Source organism: Gossypium raimondii, chromosome 3 (assembly GCF_025698545.1).
Source record: "Gossypium raimondii isolate GPD5lz chromosome 3, ASM2569854v1, whole genome shotgun sequence".
In the NCBI taxonomy this organism is placed as follows: domain Eukaryota; kingdom Viridiplantae; phylum Streptophyta; class Magnoliopsida; order Malvales; family Malvaceae; genus Gossypium; species Gossypium raimondii.
The window spans coordinates 34,202,442-34,218,625 of NC_068567.1; the positions used below are offsets into that span (position 1 = coordinate 34,202,442).

Here is a 16,184-nt window from a genome sequence, read left to right on the forward strand (position 1 = left end):
CAGGCTGAAATTTTTTTATAGGCCCGGCCTGAACTTGGCCCGGCCCGACCCGAACCTGGCCCGGCCCGACCCGTGATCACCTCTAGTCCTACTTTTAGAATTATGTTTTTCTAATAAAATAATGCCGGTGGCTTTATTGCAAAGAAAAAACAAGTACACCAAACAAAACTAGAAACACAACCATTAAATAAATGTCTCCTTTTCTAAGAGACTCCACCGACACAAAGCCCTCAAGCCAACAATGTAAAAGACAATGAAATAACAAATATCAACAAGAACCCTCAACTCGAAACTGTAAAAGCCGAGCCTCAAGGTGGATCAAAGAGTCGTCTGTCAACAACAACCACAAGAGTAGTAGCCAACAATAGAGCTTCCTCCACCCATAACCTATCTTCCAGCCGTAATATACCTTCCTGAGCCACTGCATGTGCAAACTGATTGCCAAATCTTTCAAGGAAAGCAAATCGACACTCCAGAAATGCCCGAGAGAGCCCCTTCGCTTCCCAAATTAAGGCTCTAATTTATGAGAAATCATTAGACTCAGTTTGCAACTTTTGAACAACCGCCCGTGCGTCACTTTCCAACACAACAAACCGGAACCTCAGATTGACAGCAATTCATAGCTTGTGAAGAACAACTAAAGCTTTTGCGGAAAGACCGAAAAGACAACTAAAGTAACTTGACTGCATGCCCCCATAATCATTCCGGATGCATCCCTTATAATAACTCCTGAGCACACTTTCCGCTATTGAAGGGAAAAACAAGCATCAACATTTACTTTTACAAATGTTGCTGGAGGAGGATTCCATCAGACCAACTTGCTTGGGAATAATTGACCCACATTGGACGCAAGCACATCAAGCTCAGAGCAATACCCGTGAACAAAGGTAACCACATCTCGTACCCCCTGAATAACTCCTTCATGATACAATGATTCCTAGCATACCACAACGCCCAAAGAATCACTGCAATTTCTAACCTTTTACGCACAGGGTGACGATCAAATATCCAAGAGAGCCAGTCTTTAAAGCTCATTCGCACATCATTACTGGGGCATCCATAGTGAAAAGCCAACCAAACATTCCTAGCAAAAGCACAGTGGCGCAGGACATGGCTCACATCCTCATTGGCTACATGACAACGAGGACAGTGGGTATCATTCGCAATTCTCTTATTGTAAAGACATAATTTTGTAGGCACAAACTGATTAATGAATTTCCACAAAGCAATTTTAATTTTTGAGGGGCACGAAAGCTCCCAAACCTACTGACAAAGCCGTGTATCCATTAGAGATACACTAGCAGGGCCCAACAGCATTCGGTCCCCACTGCTGACACTTTATACACTAAAATAAAATATAAAACATAACTAAAATATAATAAAAGTACTTGTATTCAATCTCATTTCGTGCGAAAACTAGTTTAATCTGTTACACTGAATTATAGCAGATCAGTAGCCTTGGATTCGTCCCTCTGTACAAGATTATTTGCAACCTGAAACAAGAAATAATTTATGTAAGTTCTTGAGAACTTAGTAAATCTCTATTACCTGTTTCATTATGTCGTAGCATACTAAACACTTTGTGTATTATTTGGACTATTTCCTTAATTGGTGGGTACTTTACTCTACCATTCCTTATGGTATAGATCATACTTAATCAACTAAGACTTCCTTAAGAGCGTACTAGATGCATCACTCATTAAATCCGCATCCTCTTATCTATATCGCGTTGTAACACCCCTAACTCGTATTCAACGCCAAAATAGGGTTACGGAGCATTACCGGTCTTATAACTCAAAAATCATACTTTTTATATTCATTTCTCATTCTAAACAAAAGTCATTCAAATTCATTCATATAATCCTTAATACGAGCCTTTGAGACCCTAAATAGTCATTAAAAGTAGTTCGGGACTAAACCGAGTACTTAAGAAATTTTTAGAAAAACATAGAAACTTTTCAAAGTGTAGAGGCAAGTGACACGCCCGTGTCTCTAGCCGTGTGGGCATTTGAAATGGGGACACACGGCCATATCCCAACCCGTGCCTTACCCCGTGTAACTCACTGACTTGGGTCACATGGCTAGACCAGACGCCCGTGTGTCAGACCATGTGCTAGGCTGTGTGAAAACTGGAGGGTATACTGACTTGTGCTACATGGCCAAGCCATATTCTCGTGTGCTAGGTCGCGTGAAGCTACTAACTTGATTTCTATAGAAGTATAAGGGGACACACGACTGTGTCACTTGATCGTGTGTCACACACGCCCGTGACTCTGCCCGTGTGGACAAAAATAGACCATTTTCGAAGCCATATTTCTCACCCAATGTGGTACCAACCTAAGCTCAAGAATGTACATACAACCATGGCATAAATAGGCATTCAAAACCAACCAATATGAAGTTTATAACATGTAATATTCACACATACAACATGACATCCGTCAACACATTCATTGACCACTTTAAAATATACCAATCACACTTCCAAAATATACCTAAATGGTCAAACTCATATGTGAAACATTGTGCTTAACTTATCATGCATGTCACATCTCAAATTCAACTATTTGGTACCCAATATACCAATTCACAACATGGCATTCCCATAGCAATTAAACACCACATAACATAAGGTCTTTTACACACATATATATACATAACAAAAATATACCAAAACAAGCCAAATCAAATGGCTAAATATATGAGCAAAACATATAGGCTACATTAGCCAAATAACTTATACATGCCATTTAACCAAAATATAAAGTCCAAATTACCAAAATAAGAGTTTGATAGTGTGACGCAGTCTCTAACAACTTCCAAACCGAACGAGCTTCCGAATCACTATAAAACACGGAAATTAAAACGGAGTAGCAATGAAGCTTAGTAAGTTCGTATGACTAATAAATACAACTTACCAAATCATCACAATTTAGGTAAACAAAAATAAAAGAATAGAAGCAACTTAATTTGGCCCAAAGCCTATCATATAATCACAATCATGTTGGCAAATATATTTATATATCAAAATATAAATTACTTCTCGTATTTCACACGAATACCTGTACTGATTCGTATCGAACTTGTATAACCTCATATCATCACTGTGCCCGTTGAACCATTTGGAATACTATCGGATACTCGGGTATCTCGCACACTAAGTGCCAATACGTGGTCGAAACCACCTCTATCTCATATAGATGCTTGCTCTCGAGCCATCGCTGGGTCTACTCACACAAGCTGTCAGTCAAAACGTAGCTACACGGTGCTGCTCACACAAGCTGTAAAGTAACTGCAACACATGTCAGAAACTCAGCCACCAGTAAGACGTACGAGACCAGCACCTAAAACATGGTAACCCCTAATGACATGTCATTTGTATCCTATCTATTCCTAAGGTTTAACCGGGATCCAATTCATAAGTTGTCGAATACTTGTTGAGTATTTCCGTAGAGTCATATCATTACAATTATAATAATAAAGCAATTAAAACACTTATAATTTAATACTTATTAACATACGAACTTACCTCGAATTAGTACGGAGACAATAACTCGATTAATCCACAACTTTGTCTTTTCCCTAATTTAATTCCAAGTTATAATCAAATTTAACTAATTTAATATTTATTCTATTCAATTCAATCCAATTTCATGTTATGGAAAAATTACCACTTTGCCCCTAAACATTTAACTTCTTTACAATTTAGTCCCTAGGCTCGTAAAATAAAATTCATGCAATTTCACCCCTAACCAAGCCTAGTTAAATTTCATATAAACCCATATCAGCCCGTACCTTTCACAATTTCACACATTTAACACACAATTTTAACATTTCTCAATTTAGCCGCTATTTGACAATTTCATTAAAAATCTCTTAACAAAAGTTGTTTAATTAACAACAATGACTCATTTTTTTCCATTAAACTTCAAAAGCAACAAAAATGCTCTCATAGAAAAACCCTAGACTTTCAACCATTTTGCAAATTAGTCTCTTATTTAGCTAGATTAAGTTACAACGATTCCAAAAACATAAAAATCAACAAAAACAGGACAATGAATCACTTACATGCGAAGGGAAAGATTGAACAAAATCTCTCCTCTCCTTTAATGGTGATTTTCGGCTAGCATAGATGAAAAATGGAGAAGATGATATCTTTTCTTTCATTAATTTAGTCTTTATTTACCTAATTACTATTTTACCCTTACCTAACTTTAAAAATTACTCAAATACCAAGCCATGCACATCCACTATCACCTTTAATGGTCTAATTACCATATAACAACCTCTAATTTAAAAATCTATAGCTATTTAACACATTTAGCTAATAGAACACAACTTTCGCACTTTACGTGATTTAGTTCTTTTTCACAAATTAAGCATACAAACGGTAAAATTTCTTAACAAAATTTTTATGCCATAATTCTAACATGCTGTAGACCATAAAATAATATTAAAATAAATTTTATGACCTCAGATTTGTGATCCTGAAACCACTGTTCCGATTTAATTGAAAACGGGCAGTTACACGCGTCCTTACTCTTTTCATGTTTGACACATATTTCATTCTGGCCCGTTTTTCCTTACTAACCTTTGTCCCTTTTCATTAATATAGAGTCTGCCCCATCCTTAACATTTAGAACCTTTCTAATACCATACTATTACTTTTCCTTCAGAGAGTTATTTACCTGGACTTAGCCAGAAAGATTTCTTTTACCAGATGACCACGAAGCCGTGCTCCTTTCAGATAACCATATAATTCCATTTATTACCATAGATGATCGTAAAGGTGTCATCGTAACTATAGATAGCCATGAATGTGTCCAGATAAGTTTAGGTTGCCATAAAGGCGCCTACTCACATTAGATAGTTACAAGGGTATCCAAACGCATACATAAGATTGCCATAGAGGCGTTCATATAGATAAATAGCCACAAAGGTGTCCCCATATAACAAGCTTTGCCACAAAGGCGCATTCAGCAGAATCAGCCACAAGGGTTTCTCATACACAAAATCAGCCACAAAGGCTCTCATAAAATAGAATCAGCCACAAAGGCATCCATTTTAACATAGTCAACAACAAAGACTCACATATAACATATTTTGCCACAAAGGCTCACGTATAACAGAGAATAGCCACAAAGGCTTCCACTTATCAAAGAACAGCGAAAAAGGCTTCAACATTTCAGTAAATGACATTTTCGACGATATGGATTTGCCTAAACTCAATGTTTTGAGGTTCGCCCATCATCACCTAGCACTTGTCCAATTGTCCCTTATCATTTTTCGCACATGACGCCATAGTCCCAAACTAGGTCTTACAATATGCGGTATTCATATCCCCACATGATGCCATAGTCCCAAACTAGGTCTTACAATATGCGGTCTTCATATCCCCATATGATGCAATAGCCACCATGAATAGGTCTTACACTATATGGTCTCCACTTCTTTATATGATGCCATAATCCTAGACTAGGTTTTACACTATACGATCTTCTTACCATGGCCATGGACTCCCATACCAGAATTCGTGTTTACTCTCTTGACGAGCTCACATGTAAGCAAACTCGATATGCAGACTTATGCAACTCATGCAACTTATGCGCAGACTCCTCATTTAAAGACCTACTCATAGAGAGACTTCATGCTTTTAGATGCATGTACATACTTACTTATAGTGGATAGAAAGATATCATCAGACTCACGCCTTCTTTACTCGTTCATTGTGCACAAATGTTTTTTTCTTAACAGAGCCACATTTTTGTTTAGGCATCAAGCCACACATGCAAGCTTATCAGATACACATTTTCACAGAATCAACATATCACACATGCATAACTCATCAAGCATTGATCTTCACAGAACAGACAAGTTACATAAGCATGCCTTTCTTTCTCACTTCACATAACAATTATAAGCATAGAGAAATCAACATATAAATATACAAACATACATGTATACAAAAAGATAAGTTAGAGATTCGTGAGGTACTCACAAGACCTTCACGATATCTTCACCTAATCCTCACATTTTATAACTTCAAACATCATATTTAGGATTCCTTCAAAACATTAAACCACATAAAACTCATCAAGATCTACTCATTTAACTAATCTTTCCTTTTACCTCAAACATTAAAATCACATAGTAAAGCTCTACCAAACTTGCTCTATCAAGCTAACAAAATTGCTCTCCGGTAGTATAGCATGCAAAGTTACAAATCTCACCTCCATAGGGGCATCTTAGAGCTTATCCTCTTATTCTAGACTCACGACCCACCAAATTTGGGTGTTACAACTCTCTTTCCCTTAACAAAATTTTGTCCTCGAAATTTTCATTCCTCCTAGGATTTCAACTATTTGGATAAAATTAGTTAGACATGCCAACCACATGTCAAAATGACACGAATTTCCTTGCATACACTTCCAAATCTAGATTTCTTAAAAAATATATTTTATCCTTCTTTTTCTTTTATTACATTATCAATCTTGAAACGTAATAGATAACCCTAAATTAGTTCACGGGAACCTAGTGAGAGAAGATAACTTTCACCTACTTTATACTTTTGTTAAATTGCAGATAGTTCAACACTAGCGCCTCTTTCCTCTTTCAATATCATAGCTCTACATCGTCAAACACTAAACAAAATTAGACATATTCATCCTTGTGACTGTCTAAATTCTTCTCCTTTTCCATTGTTCTTACGATAATCCTAAGATATTCTTTCAACTCATCTTGTTCTTGATCCTTTGTTAGCATCCTTTGCAAACCTAAACATTCGTAGCTTTATTTGTAAACTTAAGTTCAACCCATGCTAACCTTCATAGTTACAACTTATTGATTGGCCCTTTTTGAATGTTCAAATTTCACTATACATTCAGAAAATCTTCTTAAAGATATTCCCATTACGTCTCTACGAATCATTTCCTTCAGTCTTGTCTTAACTTGATCCTGCACTTACCATATAATCAATAGATATCTTAAATCATTCTGATTTCATTGTTCACACTTAAGAGTCATATTGAACACATCATATAGCTACATAAAGATCCCTCTAACATTGATATGGTTCATACCAGACATTTTTGATCAGCAACCATACAACCCTTAGAACTCATGCTTCACATACTAGACACCTTAATGTAGATGTACTTCAACATAATACATACCTATATGTAATTCATCATGTAATTCAAACTTATCTAATTTCTTATATAACATACACACTCTCTTCTTTAATATTTTATATACTCTTCACGATTTCCAGAATATAGATCATAACAATACCTTGAGGGATACTTAGCAATCTTGTACGAACTATCGTATGCCAACTGGTATTTTGCATTATTAATTCTGACAGATACTACTACATTCTTATCATTCTTTTACACGCCAGTTAGCAAGTGTTCTATCACAAATTGATGTGGCATATTAGGCTTTTCTAACACACTTAAGAAGCTTTTTCTCAAGCAAAATAGAGTTTTTAGCTTAGTTTTTTGTTATTTTTGTATATTTATATTTTTGGGTAATAAGTGAAAGTCTCTCATTTTGTTTTCTATTTTCTACCCAAATTGGTTTATAGTTCCATTGGGAGGTCTAACGTGTGTTTAAGTGACGTAGGGATATGTCAAAGTTTGAAAATGAGCAGGAACGACATCTAGGGTAAGGGTATCACGATATCCAATCCCAGGAATCGCGATACCTTGGACAATATATAACACCAATGAGACCCTTTAGCGATATCGCGATATACACCTTTCAAAGAAGACTCTTAAGTTCAGTACTGCCTGAGATATCGCGATATCCTCTTCTAGGAATTGCGATATCACCTTTGTCAGAGGGAAAAACTTGGACAAAAAGGGTAACCTTTGTCTACCTAACCCACCAATCACACAAGGCCTATGTAGGGGCAATTTTGGCATCAAAAGTCATAAGAATACCCTTCAAAAGAACCAAAAATTGCTAAGGAAGAGAGACACATTAGCTTAGTTTAGGTTTCTTTAGTTTTTTTCTATACTTTTCTAGTGTTTTTATTTTTTTCTTATTCTACCTTAGATTATAGTTTATTTTTTTGCATTTACTTCTTGCGCTTCCTATTCTTTCCTTCAAGACTCTTTAAGCTTTAGTTTAATGTATTTTAGCTTAGTTTACTTTAAATCTGTTAAAGCTTATTCCTTTTATGTTTTTTGCTTTAGATTTCATTGTTAAATGCTTTCAGTTTAATGCTATTGACGTTTTCTTGTATAAAAATCTCAACTTTCACATTTTTCTCAAGCTTTACTTTCATGGCTGCTTTGTTTTTCGTTGCTATGTTTATTTTCTTGACTTTCAGTATGTAGAGCTAAAACCTAAAGGAGGTTGGTTGATGGAGATGTGGGTAAACTAAAATCTTTTGACAAATGACTATTTCATAACAAATTAGACTAATTTGAATAGAACTAAGACCTTAGGTAGTGACACCCCTAAGGGAATATTAAGATAAAATGAGATCGAAAGGTAATCTTGTCACGCAGCCGTTCATTAGTCCTAGATTAACGGGCGAGACTAGAAGATAAAATGGTGCCACTTGGTAATTTACGAGATTTATGTCTCTAGTTTGAGATTTGGTGAACCACATCGAATTCAGCCAACCCCCATTAGTCATTTTCTAGATAGCCCCTTTAGTTTACATTTCATGCAATTTAGTCCCTAGAGTAGAATATTTAATTTTCTTACGAACTCATCTTTTATGAATCGCCATAATATAAAATCGTATTAGTGTTCACTTAGTCTCTATTGTGTATTCTAGTTATTGCTCAACCGCCTCTTCCTTGGAATATTTTGGTGTTTCATGGTAACACTATATATATTAAAACTGACTTGTACGCTTGTAGTAAAATCGAGCTTTAAAAATTATTGTATAAATTTGTTTTTTTAATGCACACGCACCCAACTAGTTAAGTTGTTGGCATCGTTTCCAGGGACGACAGTGTAAGATTGAGTGTACACTTTTATGTAGAGATAAGCAAGCAAAGTAGGATTTATAGATGACTTTATTTTCCATTTATTTTTGTGTTATTCAACTTTAGGTAATTTTCTTCAATCTCTCGTGTTTGTAGGAACGTTGTATGTGTTGAATCGGTAACCATGTCTTACTATTTGAGCTGGAACCGAAACATATCATCATACACACAATGAGGGCACAACTTACGAGAGACATTTCATTTCCACCAAGAGACCAACCTATCAAATATCCACAAGGAGAAAGTTGGCAACTACCACAAGTAGCTATGGAGCAAAGAACTTTGCCCGATTATGCGATGCCCAAATTGGAGCTGTTCGAGGTAGTATTAATTGCCCAGTGATTAATGCTAACAACTTTGAATCAACAATGATCCAAATTGTACAATCAATCCTTCAATTTGAGGGTTAATGAATGAGAATGCAAATTAACACCTTAAGAGGTTTCTAACCATTTGTGATACTTTCAAATATAATGGGGTATCCAATGACACTATTCGTCTTCAGTTATTCCCTTTCTCCCTTACAAACGATGTTTTTTTGTGGTTAGATTCACAGCCAGTAGATTCAATCAACACTTGGGATGAGCTAGCGAGCAAATTTTTGGCAAAATATTTTCTACCAAGCAAGACGTTGAAACTTCGGATGGATGGTAAGAATTTTCAACAATTGAAAGGAAAGTCATTATATGAGGCCTGGAAGCACTTCAATTTGATGTTGCGCAAGTTTCTGTACTATGGTTTACAAGATTGGCTGCAACTTTAAGTCTTCTACAATTGACTTGACGAGAATTAACGCTCTAGTCTTGATGGAGCATCCACTGGAGCATTCATGTCAAAAACTTACACCGAGGCTTGTCAACTCATCGAGGATGTGGTGATGAATCTTACATGTGGCTGGTTGAGCGATTCACATATCGAGCCAGACAAGTGGCGGCAAACGTTGTCACTAGCAAGGATAAGAATCAACAAATCCTTGAGAGGCTTAATCAATTTGAGATGAATTCGACCAAGGCACAAGTCCAAAACCAACCCAATCTAACCAATTTTAATGCAGGGCACGATGATGATAATAACCATATGGTTGCTAATTATGTAGGGAACAAAGCGGGACCTTCAAATCAAAGGAACCAAAATGCTAACCCTCTAAAACCCAACGCACCATACTAGCCTCCATTACCTTTTAGAACATCCCAAGACCAAAAAAAAAACCAACATATATTTTTGAAATATTTCTATTGAAAGAGGCCAAAGTCTATTTCTCAAGTATTCAAGGGTGAATGTTTACCCTTGAAAGAGGCTTCGATCCTTCGACCTTGGATTGTGAGGAAGTTGGGATGTAGTTCACTTTCATCGATGGATGAATATCGCTATGGTGTTGACTACACCTACCGTAATTTCGGTAGTTTTGGAGTTTTACTCTAACATGAAATTTTTTAAAGAAATAATATGTACGTTTGACATAAAAAAGTCAATATATCCCCTGAAGCTATTAGTGAATATTATGATGTTCTCTATTATGAAAATGACGTTTTGTCCGATATGGATCTTGTTAAATTTAAAAGCATGGATATGGACGCTATTTTATCATTTTTAACTGAGGGGGGAGGGGAATGGTAAAGTGAAGGGTATAATGATTACCCTTTATCTTTCAAGCAAGCTATCATGTTTCTCATTACTAAGATGTGGATGCAATTCATTTGTACTTGCATCTCACCATTGCTTAACATTAACACTGTTAATCTTTTTTGAGTTGCATTGTTGTATTGTATTTTGCAGCGAAAGTATGTTAGCCTTTGGAAATGGGTCAACAAGGAAATTCAAAAATGTGTATCAGGCATCAAGGTTGGGTTATGTTTTACTCATTTAATTATCGACTTGCGTCGAAGTGCAGGAGTGGTGATGGGGACCAAAGAATAATTTTATTGTCCCACAATTAGTATTATTAGAGACACTCTCAACCCCAAGATCTAAAAAAATAAAAATAAAAGAATGGAACCAATGGGGCAAACAAAAAATGGAGATGCCTCCGGCTTTGCCAAAGAAATCCACAAAGGCAAAGGTGAAAAAGACTGACGAGCCTACAAAATGGGAGTGTAGGCTAGGCTGCGATGTGTGATATAACATAAGACTCCTATAGTCCATGAAAATAGGCATGAACATGTTTCTGAAGTATAGAATGGCCCGAAGGGTTGAGTGACTCGTCTGAGGGTAAGAAAGATGCGACTGAGCCACAAGAAGAAGATAAAGAAATAGATGATGAGGCCATGAAGGATGACGACTTCACCTCCTATCAGGGAAACCTTGAGAGTGCCCTTTCATCCATAAGGAAACTAAAAAGGGGACTCGTTTTATGAGATCCTAGTGATCAACCTTGGATGCAATCGTCAAGACCCATTGTGAGCAAAAAAGGAAAAGGAATCGCATGAATGAGTGAAGGTTCTGAGGATTATTCAGACTAGTTATATGCTTTTGCATTGTATTATTTTTAATGTGACTTGTAAACTATTAAACACTTTTGATTTTGTTTCCTATTTTGGATATTGTTATTTTGTGTTTGGATTGTTTGTTGTTTGTTTTTCTTTATTTGTTTTCCTATGTGCAACGAGTTACCTTGAAAGACTACATGACATATAGAGCTTCAACAAGGATGTGGTTGCCTGAGCTAGTCTGATAATCCATTATAGGGAAGTTTGGTAACCTTTTATCCTTTCTTTTGCACACATTGGCGATAATGTGTAGTCTGAGTGGGGGGGGCACATAAACTTTATGTGTTTATGTTTTCTTGTTTTTATGTTTATTTTTGTGTTTATTTTAATGGTCATGGATTTTTGAAAAAGAATTCAAAAATCCAAAAATATTTTTCTTCTTTGTTTTTAATTATCGTTATTACAATGTGCTTGGACTAGTATTAAGTAATAAGTTAATAGTTGTACATATCAAATGTGTATATAGGATTGCCAAACTTGTAAATTTTGAATGATACTAGACAATTTCTTCCTCTTAATTGTAGAGTAATTTGTTCACTTAGTTAATAGGTATAATATGTTGAGGCAATAACCAAAATGAAAGTGTATAAAATGTATCGTAGGATGAATAAAAGATACAGATCCTTGTAGATAAATAATTTGAATTGCTAATTTCTCGTTTAAATAGATGTATGCTTAAATAAATGTTGCTAGGTGACTAATTCGAGAAAGACCATAGGCATTATTTGTATAGTCTTGAGCCTAAACGACAACCTTAAACACTACAGTACCCCTAGTTCTTGTATTTGAGCCTTACATTACTCTTTTCAATAAGCCTCTGTGTTGGAAACTTTGAGCCTAAATTGAGTTCAAAACTCAACCATTTACTATCCCTGAACTTTGTAATGTACTATTGAATGGACGTTAGGCCATATACATCGAGGGGTAGGTAGGAACATTACTAAGTTTCTAAAAAATGTACTCGAATGATAGTGAAGAGGGATTGAATTAACACGTAATTGACTGCTTCTTGGAACCATGCTTGAAAAAAGAGAGAAAGAAAAAAATGAAAGAAAGAAAAGTGAGGATCAAAAGCATTGTGAGACAAAAGAACAAAAAAAGTGTGAAAATGCTCAAAAATAAGAAAAAAATGAGCATAAAATAGTTTTGAATTCATAGTGTGCAAAAATGAGCTTATATCAATTAACCTCTTTCACATTATTGAAGAGATAAAGAAGGTGAGAGAAATAAAGAAGGCGGTGAGATGTAACGATCACATTCGGAGGAATCGGAAACAATGTCGTGTGATTTACTATTCATAGTGCTTAAACCATTTGGAGATGAACTTCCTTTGAATACGTACCAACCTTAGCCTCAAAACGTTACAAGCCTAAAAGACCTTTGGGACCCGAATAAGTCACTGGCACATTAGTTTGTATATAGCTTGCATTTTTTAAAATGAGTGTGAACAATTCTTTTTAAATATCTATGAGCGATCCGTATAATTTATTTTGATGGATAACATTTGTCCATATATTCATGTACATTTCCTTTATCTCTATTAACACTTTAAAATTTTGAACTAATAATATTTGCATTAGGACTAGGTAAATTAACTAGGTATCATTCTTAAATTGCTTGTGAAGTCATTCTTGTACAAATTTGATGTCATATATCTATATAACTTAAATGTTTGATTTAGTCCAAGGGACGTCTTTTTGCATGTTTTGTGTGTTTTCTTGAGGACAAGAAAAGAATTAAGCATGGGGGAATATGATCTACAACAAATCGATATGGCAAATTAGGCTTTTCCGACACAATTAAGGAGTTTTTTCTCGAGCAAAATAGAGTTTTTAGCTTAGTTTTTTGTTATTTTTGTAATTTTATATTTTTCAGGTAATAAGTGAAAATATCTCATTTTTGTTTATTTTTTTGACCCAAATTGGCCGATAATGACATTGGGAGGTTGAACATGTGTTTAAGTGATGTAAGGACATACCAAAGGTTGAAAATGAGCAACAACATCTAGGGAAACAGTATTGTGATATACAACCCTGGAAATGCGATACCTCCAGTAATGTATAAGATCAAGGAGACCTTTCAGTGGTATTGCGACATCCTCCTTGGGTATCATGATATCCACCTCTCAAAGAAGACCCCTAAGTTCAATACTGCCCAAGATATCGCAATATCCTCTTCTAGGTATCACAATATCCTCTTCAGGGTATCGCGATATCACCTTCATCAAAGGGAAAAACTTGGACAAAAAGGGCAACCTTTGTCTACTTGACCTACCAATCACACAAGGCCCATCTAGGGGTAATTTTGGCATCGAAAAGTCATATGAACACCTTTCAAAACAACCAAAAATTACTGAAGAAGAGAGACACATTAGCTTAGTTTAGGTTTAGTTTTCTTTAGGTTTTCTTTAATTTTTCTCTATACTTTTCTAGAGTTTTTATTTTTCTCTTCTTCTACCTTAGATTAGAGTTTATTTTTCTATATTTACTTCTTGCTCTTCCTATTCTTTATGTTAGTTAAATTAGTTAACACTGTAGCTAATGTTTATTTACATTTACATTTCCTATACCTTGCTTTCAAGACTCGTTAAGCTTTAGTTTAATGTATTTTAGTATATTTTACATTAAATATGTTAAAGCTTGTTCCTTCTATGTTTATTTCTTTATATTTCGCTATTAGATGCTTTTGGTTTCATGATTTTTAAGTTTTCTTGCATAAAAATCTCAACTTTCACATTTTCTTAAGCTTTACTTTCGTAGTTGTTTTGTTTTCCATTATTATGTTTATTTTCTACACTTTGAGTATGTGGAGCTAAAACCTTAAGGAGGTTGGTTGATGGAGATGTGGATAAACTAAAATCTTTGGACAAATGACTAAGTCATAACAAATTAGGCTAATTTGAATAGAACTAAGAACTTAGGTAGTGACGTCCTGTAACATCCCATTTTCAGTGAAATCGGAACAATAGTTTCGGGACCACAAATTCGAGGTCAAAAGAAAATTTATTTTAATATTATTTTATGGTCTACAGTATGATAGAAATATCGTCTGAAAATTTCGTTAAGAAATTTTACCATTTACATGCCTAGCTTGATAAAAAGGACTAAATTGCATAAAGAGTGAAAATTAAATTCTAGTAGTTCAAAGTATCAAATAGCTATGGAATTTAAAATTGGAGGTCCTTAGATAGAAAATAGACCATTTAGAGGAGTTAGTGGATAAGTATGATTATTCATCATTGGAAATTGAAGAAAATATTAAGGTTAATTTTGGAAATTAAAGATTTAAAGTAATATTACATAAAAAGAAAAAAATATTTTCATCATCTTTCATAAAAAAAAAAATGGAAACCCTAGCCATGAATGCTTGAGTTTTAGCAAGCTTATTTTGCTCATTTGGATCCGGATAGACCTAATACGGAGTTAGATCGAAGCAAAGAAAAAGTATCGGACTAGTAGCCTTCGTATCTACGAAAACTTATCGAGGTGTGTTCATGTAACTAAATTGCATAATTATATGTTTTAAAATTGAATATTGTGTGTGATTTGTACAAATTTTCATGTGTAATTATGATCACATATCTGATAATTATTGAGTACCGTTTTAACCTTAGAAATTTGAAGGATACAAATGACATGGCATTAGGGTTCCCACTATGGTTGTGATCCTCCATGTGTTGCGGACACACTACAACTCTCATGAGCTTCCCGATACTTGGCTTTTATGAGCTTCTCGATATTTGGCTAGCAAGAGCTTCCCGATATACAATTCGTATGAGCTTCCCGTTATATGGCTCAAAAGAGCTTCCCGTTTACATGCTTGTATAAGCATACAAGTACATGAACTGATGGATTACAGATTTGTACACTTCGTGTGTACTACCCGTGAATCTAACGATATTTTAAATGGTTCAATGGGGAAATTTCTGATATGAAACAATATGAGTTTGAAATGAACAATTACGGGTATATACCTGAATTACATGGAAATGATATTACATGATATATTGAAATATGAGATGGATGATACATGTATGTGAATCTTACCTAGTGATTATGTACATCCATGTTTATTGGTTATGGAAAGTGTTACATGGCTAACATGTTGAGGATATGTGTTTAGGCTTTTGGCCAAATTGGTTTGGTTATATTAGCATGCTTACCTTAATTTGTGATTAAATGGTAAGTCTATTTCCTTGTTATACGGACTTACTAAGATTAAATGCTTATTCTGTGTTATTTTCCATGTTTATAGTAATTCGGAAGCTCATTTTGGTTGGAAGCTAGTTGGAGCAACTTCACACTATCCATCAGCCTTTTCGGTATAATTAGTACATTAATTTTGGTTATAATGGCATGTATAGGTTAATTTGGCCAATGATAACATACAAATGTTTTGTTGAAACTAGCCATTTGAATGGCTTATGATGGATAAATTTGATGTGTATGTAAGTGGCCTTATCATGTTTGATGTGTGTTTGAAATGGCTGAATGATGGAAATCTTATAAGCATATTGATGGTTGGGTTGAATAGGTATATTTGGTAAATTATGCATATATGTATTTGGTTATGTAGGTGAAATTGGTTATTTGATTGATATGAGTTATGTTGTCATTTCAAGAGCCTAAGGACATATTCTTGGTATGTGATAGTATTACATGTTTAAGTATTGATTTTGGCTTGATTTGAATGC

At 35.0% G+C, this 16,184-nt stretch overlaps 1 long non-coding RNA gene across 1 annotated transcript; it reads left to right on the forward strand.

Moving 5' to 3' along the window:
- The first annotated feature begins 220 nt into the window (after positions 1–220).
- On the forward strand, positions 221–1,538 carry LOC128039778 (uncharacterized). The gene is made up of 2 exons (XR_008194405.1): positions 221–887; positions 993–1,538. It is a non-coding gene; the product is annotated as an uncharacterized LOC128039778 (long non-coding RNA).
- Positions 1,539–16,184: the final 14,646 nt, after the last annotated feature.